The sequence below is a fragment of the Castanea sativa genome, chromosome 8 (assembly GCF_040712315.1).
Source record: "Castanea sativa cultivar Marrone di Chiusa Pesio chromosome 8, ASM4071231v1".
In the NCBI taxonomy this organism is placed as follows: domain Eukaryota; kingdom Viridiplantae; phylum Streptophyta; class Magnoliopsida; order Fagales; family Fagaceae; genus Castanea; species Castanea sativa.
In genome coordinates, this window is record NC_134020.1 from 12378854 (window position 1) to 12391065 (window position 12212).

Here is a 12212-nt window from a genome sequence, read left to right on the forward strand (position 1 = left end):
AAAAGTTTTCTCTTTTATAAAATTGCAGATTTTGAAATTTCAAAGAAGGAATTAAGAGTTAGGTTAAAGTCTTTCTTTTTAATATGTGATGCATGCATAATAAGTTTGTCTCATGAATATGAATCATCTTTTAAAAATCTTATTTTTTCCAACTTTTAAAAATAGATATGATTCTTTTTACGAACCAAATCTCTCTTTTTTTTTTCTTTTTTTTTTTTAAACAGATCTGATTTTTCTTAACAAAATCTCATTTCTTCATCCTTTGCAAAAACTAATTAGATTTTACCAATCAAATCTCTTTTTTTAAAAAAAAGAAAAAAGAAAAAAACAGATTTGATTTTTCTTTAAAAGAGGGCATATTCATAAGACAAATTTTTTTAAATTAATTTTTGTCAAGTGTTTGTTACATGTGTGTTACAACATATCATTCAACATCATACAAAAATTTATATAATGGTCATTAGAATCTAGAAGACCAGACTTTGTCTAGGTGGAATGGGTGCCTAACACCTTTCCATTCTGTAACCTAGCCCTTGAACTTAGGATTTTGATTAGTAGATTAGTGTTTTGTCTTTAATTTTGGTAGATTGTAACTAGGATCAAAACTTTGTATTTTTTTGCATAGATTATAACTAGGACCAAAGCCTTGTAAGGTAATGCTACCAAAATTGTACTTTTTTTTATTAATGACATTTGAGGTATTTTGGACATGTAATTGTATTTATCTTTTATCTTAATTTTTTTGTATAAAAATTAAGTGGCGACTCCACACAATTACCCAAAAGAGAGATGTCTTAAGCACCTAAATCTCTTTTTGAGAGCACCCCCTTTTTGCGGTCTCTCACATTTACATTGATTGAAATTTTTTCATTTGGCTTCCATTTTTCATACTTTTTAATCAATACAACTCAATTTTTGAGCAACAATGCCATGAAGTTTTTTATATTTCTTTGAAGAATAACCCTTTGGCTTTGGCATCATACATTTTGAATACATTTTGCTCCACCTTTTCCTAGTCAAACTAGTTTTCAAAGCAGGGCTTTTTCAGCTCTTTCCCTTTTTAGAAATTGACGTTTGAAGAGTTTTTTCACAAAAAAATAAATAAATGTGAGGAGATATATATATAGAATCAAGTGCACGCATGTATTAAGATCAAACAAGACTATTGACTAAACATTCATGACAAGCTTGAAGATCTATTTACAACAATCAAATATAGATTTCTAGATTTCGCTCACACTTAAAAATGTGCATACTTAACAAGTTAAGCTCGTAAATGCACTACACCATTAGTATGGAGGTACTAGGCCAAACTCAACATGTGATATGACACAACACAAGAGATCAATTTTTTTGAGATTTTATACTTTTTTATGAGTTTTTGAATTTTTACTCACTCAAAAAAAAAACAATAAAGGAAGATCACCAAAACAAAGTAAACAAAGCAAAGACCAATAAAAGAAACATTATAATGACATGTGAGACCCTTTCTACATGAATGCACCAATGAGAGAAAAATGAGGGTCACATTACAGAAATGAGTCAAGGAATGATACCGACACCGATGGTCTTACGAAGAGACTCAAACCGAGGACCATTAAGAGGTTTAGAGAATATGTCAGCCTTTTGATTGTCGGTATTGATGAACTCCATCCATACTACTTTCTCTTCCACCAAGTCATGAATGAAGTGATATCTTCGATATGCTTTGACTTTGAGTGTTCAGCAAGATTCTTGGATAGGTTAATGGTGCTTGTATTGTCATAGAAAATGCACATGGTGTCTTGAGAAATCTCATAATCATGAAGAAGCTTCTTCATCCATAATAGTTAAGCACAACAACTACTCATAGCAATGTACTCTGCTTCAGTAGTCGATATTGACACTGATTTTTGCTTCTTGCTCCTCCATGACACCAAATTGTTTCTGAGATAGAAACATCCTCCTGAGGTGCTTTTTCTGTCCTTAACACCCCCAGCCCAATTAGCATCTGAGTATCCGGCTAGGCAATCATTTGAATCTCTTGAGTGCCAAATCGCATAGTAAGATGTTTGATTGACATAATGAATGATCCTTTTAACAACCATCATACGGAACTCCTTTGGTGCTGCTTGAAAATGACCACATACTCCAACACTAAAGGCTATGTTCGGCCTACTTGCGATGAGGTATAAGAGGCTGCCAATAATGCTTCTATAAAACCAACTAGATTAGAGCTTAATTTGACAGAGAGACTCATTGGAGTGGATGCATGTTTCTTTAAGTCCAAACTAAATCTCTTAACTAGAGTTTTGGCATACATCTCTTGAGATATGAATCCCATCTTTCCATTGCTTCACTTGAAGACCAAAAAAGTGATTTAGCTCCCCCATCATGCTCATTTTGAATTCTTTCTTCATTTCTTCTAAAAATTCTTGAGCAAGTGCATGGATTGATGAACCAAACACAATGTCATCGACCTAGACTTAAGCTACAAGAAGAGATTTCTCATCTCTTTTGACAAAGAGAGTCCAGTCGACTTAACCTCTTTTGAAGCCATGACCCAAAAGATATGACGTTAAATGGTCATACCATGCTTTTAGTGCTTGCTTCAACTTGTATAGAGCTTTCTTTAATTGAAGAAAATGGTCCGGAATATGAGGATCTTGAAACCCTTTTGGTTGCTCAAAAAATACTTCTTCTTGGAGAAGCCCATTCGAAAATGCGCTTTCCACATCCATTTGGTAAAGCTTGAAATTCATGCTATGGATAGAAGAATCCGAATGGACTCAAGTCTTGCTACCGAAGCAAATTGCTCATCAAAGTCTAAACCTTCAACTTGAGTATATCCTTGAGCCACTAAACTTGATTTGTTTTGCACAACCTCACCATCCTTATCGATCTTGTTCTTGAAGATCCACTTGGTGCCAATCACATAAGTGTCTTTTGGTCTTGGAACCGATTCCTACACATCATTTCTAACAAATTGATGTAGTTCTTGGTGCATGGAGTCTACCTAATGTTCATCTTTCAAAGCTTCTTCCACCTTCTTTGGTTTAAATTGGGCAAGGTAATAATGATAAGTCACATGATACACACTATAGCTAGGTCCTCTTCTCAATCAAAGGTCCTCATCCAAGTCTCCAATTATATTGATTTTAGGATGATTTAAACTCACTCTTGATGATGGTTTATTTGATGTGGAAGGCTCATCATCTGGTGGAGTGAGTGGACTTGATGGTACTTGGGTTGACCTAGTTTCCCTTCTTGATATGGTAGGTGTAATTTCCTTTTCCGAAGATTGTTTCTCAACTTCATCACCTTATGAGGAATTACCCTCATCATCATTCTTCTTGAGGCTTGAAGCATCTCCACTTTCATCAATGATCTTTTTCGGAATGGCATCATCTATGACTACATTTATTGACTCTATGACCATCTTGGTTCATTTGTTGTAGACTTTATATGCTCGGCTATTCACAGAGTACCCAACAAAGATTCCCTCATCGCTCTTAGCATCAAACTTCCCAAGATTTTCTCTATTGTTAGGACATATGTGGAACTTGTTAGAACATATGTAATGATAAGATTGGCTAATCCTCTAACAAAATGCACTTGTAATTAGGTAGATCTAGGATGTGTTTAGTACTTCAAGGAACAAGAGTTCAAGTTTAGTATTGAAGCCATGCAAATCTGTTCAAGAAACAAGTGAAGAAGTGCTGCTCATTAAAGCTCGATAGATAGCTCGACAAATAGCTATCTATCAAGATTTAATGACGAATCTCGACAGTTGCTCAACAGAAATAGTATCTATCAAAAATTACGAAATTCAGATTCCCAGATCTGTTTTCACGCATGTCCAAGTGTATTTGTGTAGGGTTTCTTTTCTCACAACCTTAGACACATATAAGGATTATTTTAAGGCCGTCACAATGTTGTTGCACAAGGAATCAAAGCATCCCTTCATACATTGTGTGACCGGAGGCAAAAGTTGACCTAGTTCATCTTTTCATTGAAGAAGCTACTGCATATTTGCGCCAAAGGTTTTGTAACCAAGGAGCTTCTTGATCTTCATTGTTTGGATGAACTGAAGAACTTTGCAGCCAACATCTTCCTCAAGTTGGTGTGTTAGTCACGTACTTGGATTCCTGCAAAGGAGTAAGTCATGTATTAGGATCCATGCATCAATTGGTTAGTCAAGTACTTGGAGCCGTGCATTGAAAGGAAAGATTGTCACTACATTACAAGTCCAATTGTGTATTGGGGTAAGGGTTCAACTGTAGGTTGGTATAAGGTACTGGGATTCCTTTTACTTGTAGCCGCTTATTTTGATAATAGTGGATTCTTAGGAGTGGTGACCTTAAATTCACCCGATGGAATTTTTCCTCGATGGTTTTCCCATTCGTAAACAAATCACTTATGTTAAACTTATTTTCCGTTGTATTTACTTTAGTTGGTGATTTTTTTGTGCTACTATGCTTATTGCATGTAATTGAATCTAATTAATTAACTTGGCTAATTAATTGATTACTTTACCAAAGGGGTCAATACATTCATGGCCTTTCATCTATCATTGACAATGAAACATTTACTACCAAATACCCAGAGGTATTTCATCTTAGGCTTCTTTTCATTCCATATCTCATATGATGTTTTCTTAGTACTTGCTCAAAAGAAGATTCTATTCCTAATATGGCATGATGTGTTTAGGCTTCACCCCAAAACTTTTGAGGAATATCCTTGTTGAGAAGCATTACTCTTGCCATCTCTTATATGATGCGATTCTTCCTTTTGACAACCCCATTTTGTTGTGGAGTTTTTGGAGCCAAGAATTCCTTCCTTATTCCATGCTCATTGCACAGTGCTTCAAACTTTGCATTCTCAAATTCCTTCCCACAACAACTTTTTATTTTGATGATAGGAACCCCTTTTCATTTTGAAGCCTCTTGTGAAGTTTCTCCATCTTCTCACATGCTTCCAATTTCTCTCTGAGGAATTCCACCCAAGAGTATCTTGAGAAATCATTAACCACAACCATGATGTATCTCTTGCCACCCAAGCTTTTTGTCCTCGTGGTATGCATTAGATCAACATGGAGTAACTCCAAAGGTTAAGACGTTGCATTAACATGCACTTTAGGATGGCTCGACTTCGTTTGTTTTCCCAATTGTCATGGTCCACAAATGTTCTTCTCAGCTTTTCTTTGAGCTTGGAAACTTTTGTCGCTTGCTTGTAGTTAGCATGACCAAATCATTGATGCCATAGCTTTAACAAGTTGACTCGACCACTCTAGCATAACACGTTTGGTTTAGGAACCACACCATAACAATTGTTGGTAGTTCTAAGTCCCTTCAACACTTGAACACCATCTTCACTGAGGATGACACACCCATTCTTTGAGAATTGAACCAGAAAATCCTAATCACAAATTTGAGTGATGCTCAACAAGTTTGCTTTAAGCCCCTTGATGTACAATACATCGGTCAACAATGGTAGTCCCGGAATATCAATCATTCCTTTTCCAAGAACTTGAGAATGACTACCATCTCCAAAGACATTCCTTTTCTTTTATACTTTTGAAGAGAGATTTATCACTAGTCATATGCCTTGAGAACCCACTGTCGAGTTACCATAAACAAGAGTTAAACACTTTTAATTCGGTATGAACAAAAAGGCACGCATGAGATAAGCGCTCTTGTTTTTAAAAATAAGATTCATCTTCCTTTTTATTGTGACCGAATGAGTGAAACTTTCTTTTCAAACCATCAAGCTTATCACACAAGTGTCTATTCCTTCTCTTATAGTTTTCAATCAAGGAATTTGACTCACACAAACTATTATGAAGCATGTGACTCCTATGCTCCAAACATTTTATTATGTGTGTGAAAATTATAGCATGTTTCTTTGATTTTAATAACTCTATGAGTTCATTGCTGGGACAATCTCCAAAAATGCTCACAGAGTCATTATCACAAAGACATGAACCACAATTCATGTTAGCTTTTTCCATTGCCATATCCATAGCAATGAGGGGTCTAGGATCACACAAAGATAATGAAATCCACAATGTATACCTACTCTAATACTAATTGAAAGCTCAATTAGTGTGAAAACACTAATGCTTGTTTAGACCCCCAATTTTAAATTATGGCTTACTTGCTTTTACTCACTTAACTAAGTGTGGAACAAAAGTAAAGCATGCATTATAAACTAGTAACACATCTCTAAGCCATAAGCAACCACAATGAGCAATAAAAGTAAAGCTTAAAGATTAGGTAAGAGAGATGCAAACACAAGATAACACCGAGATGTGTTATCGAAGAGGAAACCGAAGTACTCATCGAAAAACCTCTCTGCGACCCTCCAAGTTGAAATCGATCCACTAGTGAATAAGTTGGAGTACACAAATATTAAAAAGACACTCCAAGCCTAATCTACCCAATGTACTTGAGCCCTTCAAGATCCTACTACGAATGTACTTCTCGGAGTCTTTTCTTTACTAGTTTTCCAGATTTCGCAATTCTGCCCGATTACATCTGCCACTTAATGGCCTCTTCCAATGCTTCCAAAAGGCACCAAAACTTCTCTCAACACTCAAAATGTGTGAGATAAGTGTTTGGGCTAAGAATCTCTCAAGGATGTATAGATGGAGAGGTAGGAGTAGAGGAAAATTAAGAGAATTTTTGTAGATGATTGTGGGTATGATGGTAATATGCATGTGCGCAGTGGAAAAATAACGGATCTACTTCATTCATAAAAGTTAACATGTATTATATAAGTTTAAGAATTTAAGAACAAGAGAGTGTACCTTGGAGTGGTGAATTTCAAAACTCATGATCAGAAGCACTTAGGAACACTTTCAATCTTCACTCCAATTCCACTAACGCCCAAGATGTGTGGTCTCTCAATCAGTTCCAAAAGGAGAATGTCAAAAAGTGTCTAACACTTCTTCACACCACTTCACAATAGTTCTTACAAAATTCTCTACAGAAAATTTTGTATGTTTTTCTCTTTGTATCTAACTGATTATCTAATTGGGCCGGCCTTTGGGCCTTTCCAATTGGGCTTAAGTGTGTGGCTTGGAATGGGACCAATAAGGACTAATAAGACATTAGCTCCAATGGGCCTTGGGCTTTTCTGTCAACTCTTGACAAGTCCAAAGTTACCATTAACTATATTTAATACCACTATATAAATATAGTTGCACTCTAGGTCATATCTATAAATTATATCCCAAGACTTTATTGTACATGCAACCCCTTCATAAAATATTCGTAGTAATACAAAGTCATGAAAGAAGACTGCCACTTTGTAGATTACTACATCTTAATTCCTTGAGTACCCGATTTAATCCTTTAAAGTTATTCATTATATATTTATGAAATCCAATTCCATAAATATATATACTTTAGTAACTCCTTACTAAAGTGGTTAGGCCTAACTCTCTGAATAACAATCCCATTAAACTTATCTCAAGGGAATATTTTGTATCTCCATTAAGAGACTATGAATTCCATCTTGAGAATATATGTTCCATCAACACTAAATGTGGTTGCCCAACATACTGAGGTTTTGACCGTTACTTTAGATCTCACTCTTGATATATCAAAGCAACCTACACATCATGATTAGGTCCATTATTCTCTTAGGATTAAGAATTCATGCAAATATAAGCCGTGAGTTTATTCATTTGACAGTCGTTAGGAGAATAATAAATCTCACACGGTCCAGTTCAATATGTTTTAATTCTTAAAACATATCAACATACCAACTAGAAATCTCCATTTCCATGATCAAGACAAATCATCTTAGTTGATATGTTATAGTCTTCATAAATGAAACGCCCAATTTTCATCACCGACTACGAACTACATTTTAAGTTTACAAGGAACTTGTGATTTACATCTTCTGTGACTAAATCACATAAATCACATATAATGCATCTCATGGACTATATGATAATGTCCCAATATTCATGTTACCATTATTTTTAGATAATAATAAAACAACTTTATTAAACACAACATTAAGTCATACATATGTCATAAATAATAACATACATAGCATCATACAATAGGATTTAAGGGCACTAATCCTAACAATATAAAGGGGTTGCATGTATAATAAAGTATTGGGATATAATTTATTAATAAGGCCTATAGTGCAATTATATTTATATAGTGGTATTAAATATAATTAATGGTAACTTTAGACTTGTCAAGAGTTGACAGAAAATCTCAAGGCCCATTGGGGCTAGAATCTTATTTGTTCCTTTTTAGTCCCACTCCAAGCCACATACTAAAGCCCAATTGAAATGGCCCAATAGGATAGCCCAATCAGATAATCAGTTAGATATAAGGAGAGAAACATACAAAATTTCATGAGGGTTGAACAAGAGATGAAATGATGTGTATGTGAGTGTAAGCCACTCTCTTATTGTCCCTTGGAAATTGATTGAGAGACCACACTTCTTGGGCGTAAAGTGGAATTGGAGTGAACATTAAAAAGTGTTCCCAAGGACTTCTAATCTTTGGTTTTGAATTTCACCGCACCAAGGTACCTCTCTCACTCTTTGTTTCCAAAACTTGGATATTACACGTTATCTCACATGGATGAAGTAGATCCGTTCATATTCTACTGTGTGTATTTTTATGAGATACAAATCTGTTATTCCATGTGTTTTTCCAATAGTTCCCAAGCTCTGTGAACCACTCAATGAAATTACAAAGTAAAGACCTTTACAGCTAGGCATTTTTTGAGACTTCTCTAAATGTACCACTGTAGGAGTATCTTACCTACTTATGCAAACATGCAAGGGCCCTAAACAAACAATAACCATACCACTGGAGTTGATATACATCCATGTCTTTCTTCAAATCCTAGAAGAAAAAAAATGTAATTGCATTAACACAGCTTCCAAATGAAGGTTGAATGAAATGACTCAATAATTTCCAAATTTTGGACACTGCAATTGAATTTCAACTTTAAAATTTCTTGACAACAATTTATAAAATAGACTAGATCATTACCTACATAAACCAAATATTTATTTCAATAGAAGGTACCATTATTTAAAGGTGCAGTAATATATGTGGGACAGGGGATAAGTATCTTAATATATTAACTTATTAAAAAAGAAAGGGATGGCACCTAGTAGCATCAATATTCATGTGATCAGATGATCCATTAAATGTAACTTGGGAAAGTGATAATTGTATTGTAAAATAAAATAGAAATATTCCAGAAATCCAAAACAATGCAACTAATAAGGCAAATAGATGGAAGAACTGAGGAAGGAAAAATGAAGTAACATACTTGAGCCATTATTTCATATGTAAGAACAAATATTACAAGGCCACTAGTTTAATCAAACTCACTATCGGGGCTTAAACCTGGCCTAGGAACAACCATCTGAAAAAGTAGAATCTTGAGAGACAGAAGAGTAATTTTATGAACTGTTCATCAAGCAAGAGCCTGCAGATAGGAAATGAAATATTGTTAATCACCGTGTAACATAATAAATAGTAAAGGTTGTTACAAACCCATAGGTAGAACTCATCCTTGAAAACCGGCTTACAAGGGGAGGATGCCCAAGAGCTTATAAATACATGGTTAAGCTTACACTTAACCAATGTGGGACACTAGGATCATAACATAACACCACGCTATGCACCCGACATCCACGACGGCTAACTCTAGCGACATTGACCCGTTAGTATCCCTTTCTCTTTTTGGTGGCTCCACTCAACATTAGTATTTTTAATCTAGCCTCTAAGTCGCCCCTTCCGGGACCTAACTGTGGACACAAGCGATCTTGGAGTCGCCACCTAGTTTTTGCAATGGTCTGAGAACCATATATATAGCCTCCTTTCAAGGAAGGACCTTTGATCTTACTAGTAGAATATGGGTTCGGAGTTTAGGTATGCTCTTGCAAAGGTGTTAGGCTCCCAAGATCGCTCAACTCTAAGGTTGGCCTCCCATCATTATGTCTTATACCTTAACCTTATCAAAAACAATTTCAACACTTGTATTCTAAACTCACACACCCACTAGCATGCATCTAACATACAATCATGACATCTTTATCCCAAAACACAAAATTATCTATCCATAAAGCAAAAAGAAGCCAAACCACACACATGTACAAACCCTAGCGTTCATCTAGCATGTGAAAACCCTATCATATATATAAAGCAAGGCAGCAACACCAAGCATATCATGGCAATCACAATGCATGTTCAACAACATATACCATCCAATGAATGTTCATACCAACGCATGACTTACTTTTACTTACCTTTCGACAACAGAGCACCTATGGAATTAATGCATGGACATGTGAATGAATGACATGGTATTTAAACAAGACATGAACATAAAACCCTAATATAAACATATTAAGGATAAGCAAGCATACAAGACAGAGACTCATGTACGTATAAATGTGTAAAAAGGGTTTAAACAAAGGTAAAACATGTGAAACAAGCAAACCAAACAACATAAGAAATCTGAATTAGGGTATCTAGACAAGTGCTTGCTTACGCAGCTAGAGGCCTGCGTACACAGGGTTTAAGCTGCGTACGCATGCTCATGACATGCATGCATGGGACTTGTTCAACAACTCTAACCCAGAAAAACGAAACAAAAAATAAAGCATAAAAAAACCCTAATTGTAACAACCTAGCATGCTTATATTATAAAAAGAACTATAAACCTAACCTAAGCAGACATGCATAAACATAAACTAAGCCAAAAAAAAATATATATATATATATATATATATATTAAAACGTAGAAAGAAAAGTAGAAATTTAAAAAAAGGGGGGGGGGTTGAAGCTTGATACCTCAAAAAGGAGTTCCCAAGCTTTGATTTTGACCGTTCACCTCAGTCAAATCTATCACAAGTCATTAAACGAGTGATTAGTGACGATGCACAAAAGTCAATAGGTTGATATACTTTGGGCTATGGTAATGACTATAAGTCTTGAAAAGAAAGAAAGAACTGTCAAAGGTGACCAATGTGACCCAACCAAGAACCCTCCAATGGTTAAGTCAGTTTTCTCTCTAGAACACAAGGATGGAAAATAGTGAATGGTAAGAACTTACCCTAGATGAATGGAGTTTGCTCCTTTAATAGAGAGTTAGAAGTGGGTCTACTTGTTTGGATCCACTATCATCATGGATGACGTGGGCAGTTAAGGGAGAAAATGGGGTATGTGGAGTGAAGTCTGAGGAGTCACTTCCACTTATTAAGAGTAATATGTCATGGTATAATTATGTGGAACTTTTGGAGAATGCTTCGTAGGATTTATTAAGTATAATCTAGTCGTCCATGGAGGACTTCCTTTAGACTGAATCATCATCTAAAAATCTCTAGATGAGCACTGTTCACGCATTCTATCATTCTTAGATTGCTCTCTTTAGACGTGGTCAGGTGATGGACGACAGCCAAGGATGGGTTAACCTTAGTTGATCCCCATCAGTTGCCCCCTCGTCCTTGTGTTGTCTATAAGGGGAAGGGTTTGGCTAACTAGGAAACTATGCAAGAAGAGGAAATCCATTCTCAGTCTTGTCCAGTTGTGGGTGACAAAAGGAAGACTTTGTCTTAAAAGATAGACATAGGGAGTCTTCCAAGTTGTCGAAGTCACAAAAAGGCAAAGCATAGGTCGTCCAAATCTGGGGTTGTTAAGCTTGGCTCTATCGTCCTTCCTACTCCTACTAAACAGCCATACGTACAGATCCTTCACTTAGACTTGTCCAATCCTCCTAAATCCACCCAGTCCAAACCTCCCAGCAGTACTTTTATGACTCTTCTCGAGAATGAAGGCCTTGCCTGGGAGAATTTTAAACAAGTTGTGTCTGATGAGGACGTTGTTGTATGCTATGACATGTCTGTAAAGGAATTTTCATCATCTTGAATCATTCGTGAATTGATATACTCATCCACTTATCTTACATCCAATTCTTTTTATACAGGTTATGTCAAAGTTTATGGCAGCGTCCAGACAAGCTTACGAGTTGGACCATGAAAGGGTTAGACTGAAGGCAAAGATTCGTGAAATGGAGAAAGAGTCTAATCGTCGAGCTAAAGTGAGGGCCAAGCTTAAGGATGAGGTGAAGGAGCAAAAGAACCTCATTGAAGAGCTTAAAGCAGATGCTGTTGAGAAGGACACCCATCTTGATCATCTGCAAAGAGAAGCAACGAGCTCTGCACCCTTCTTGGAGAGGCTAAA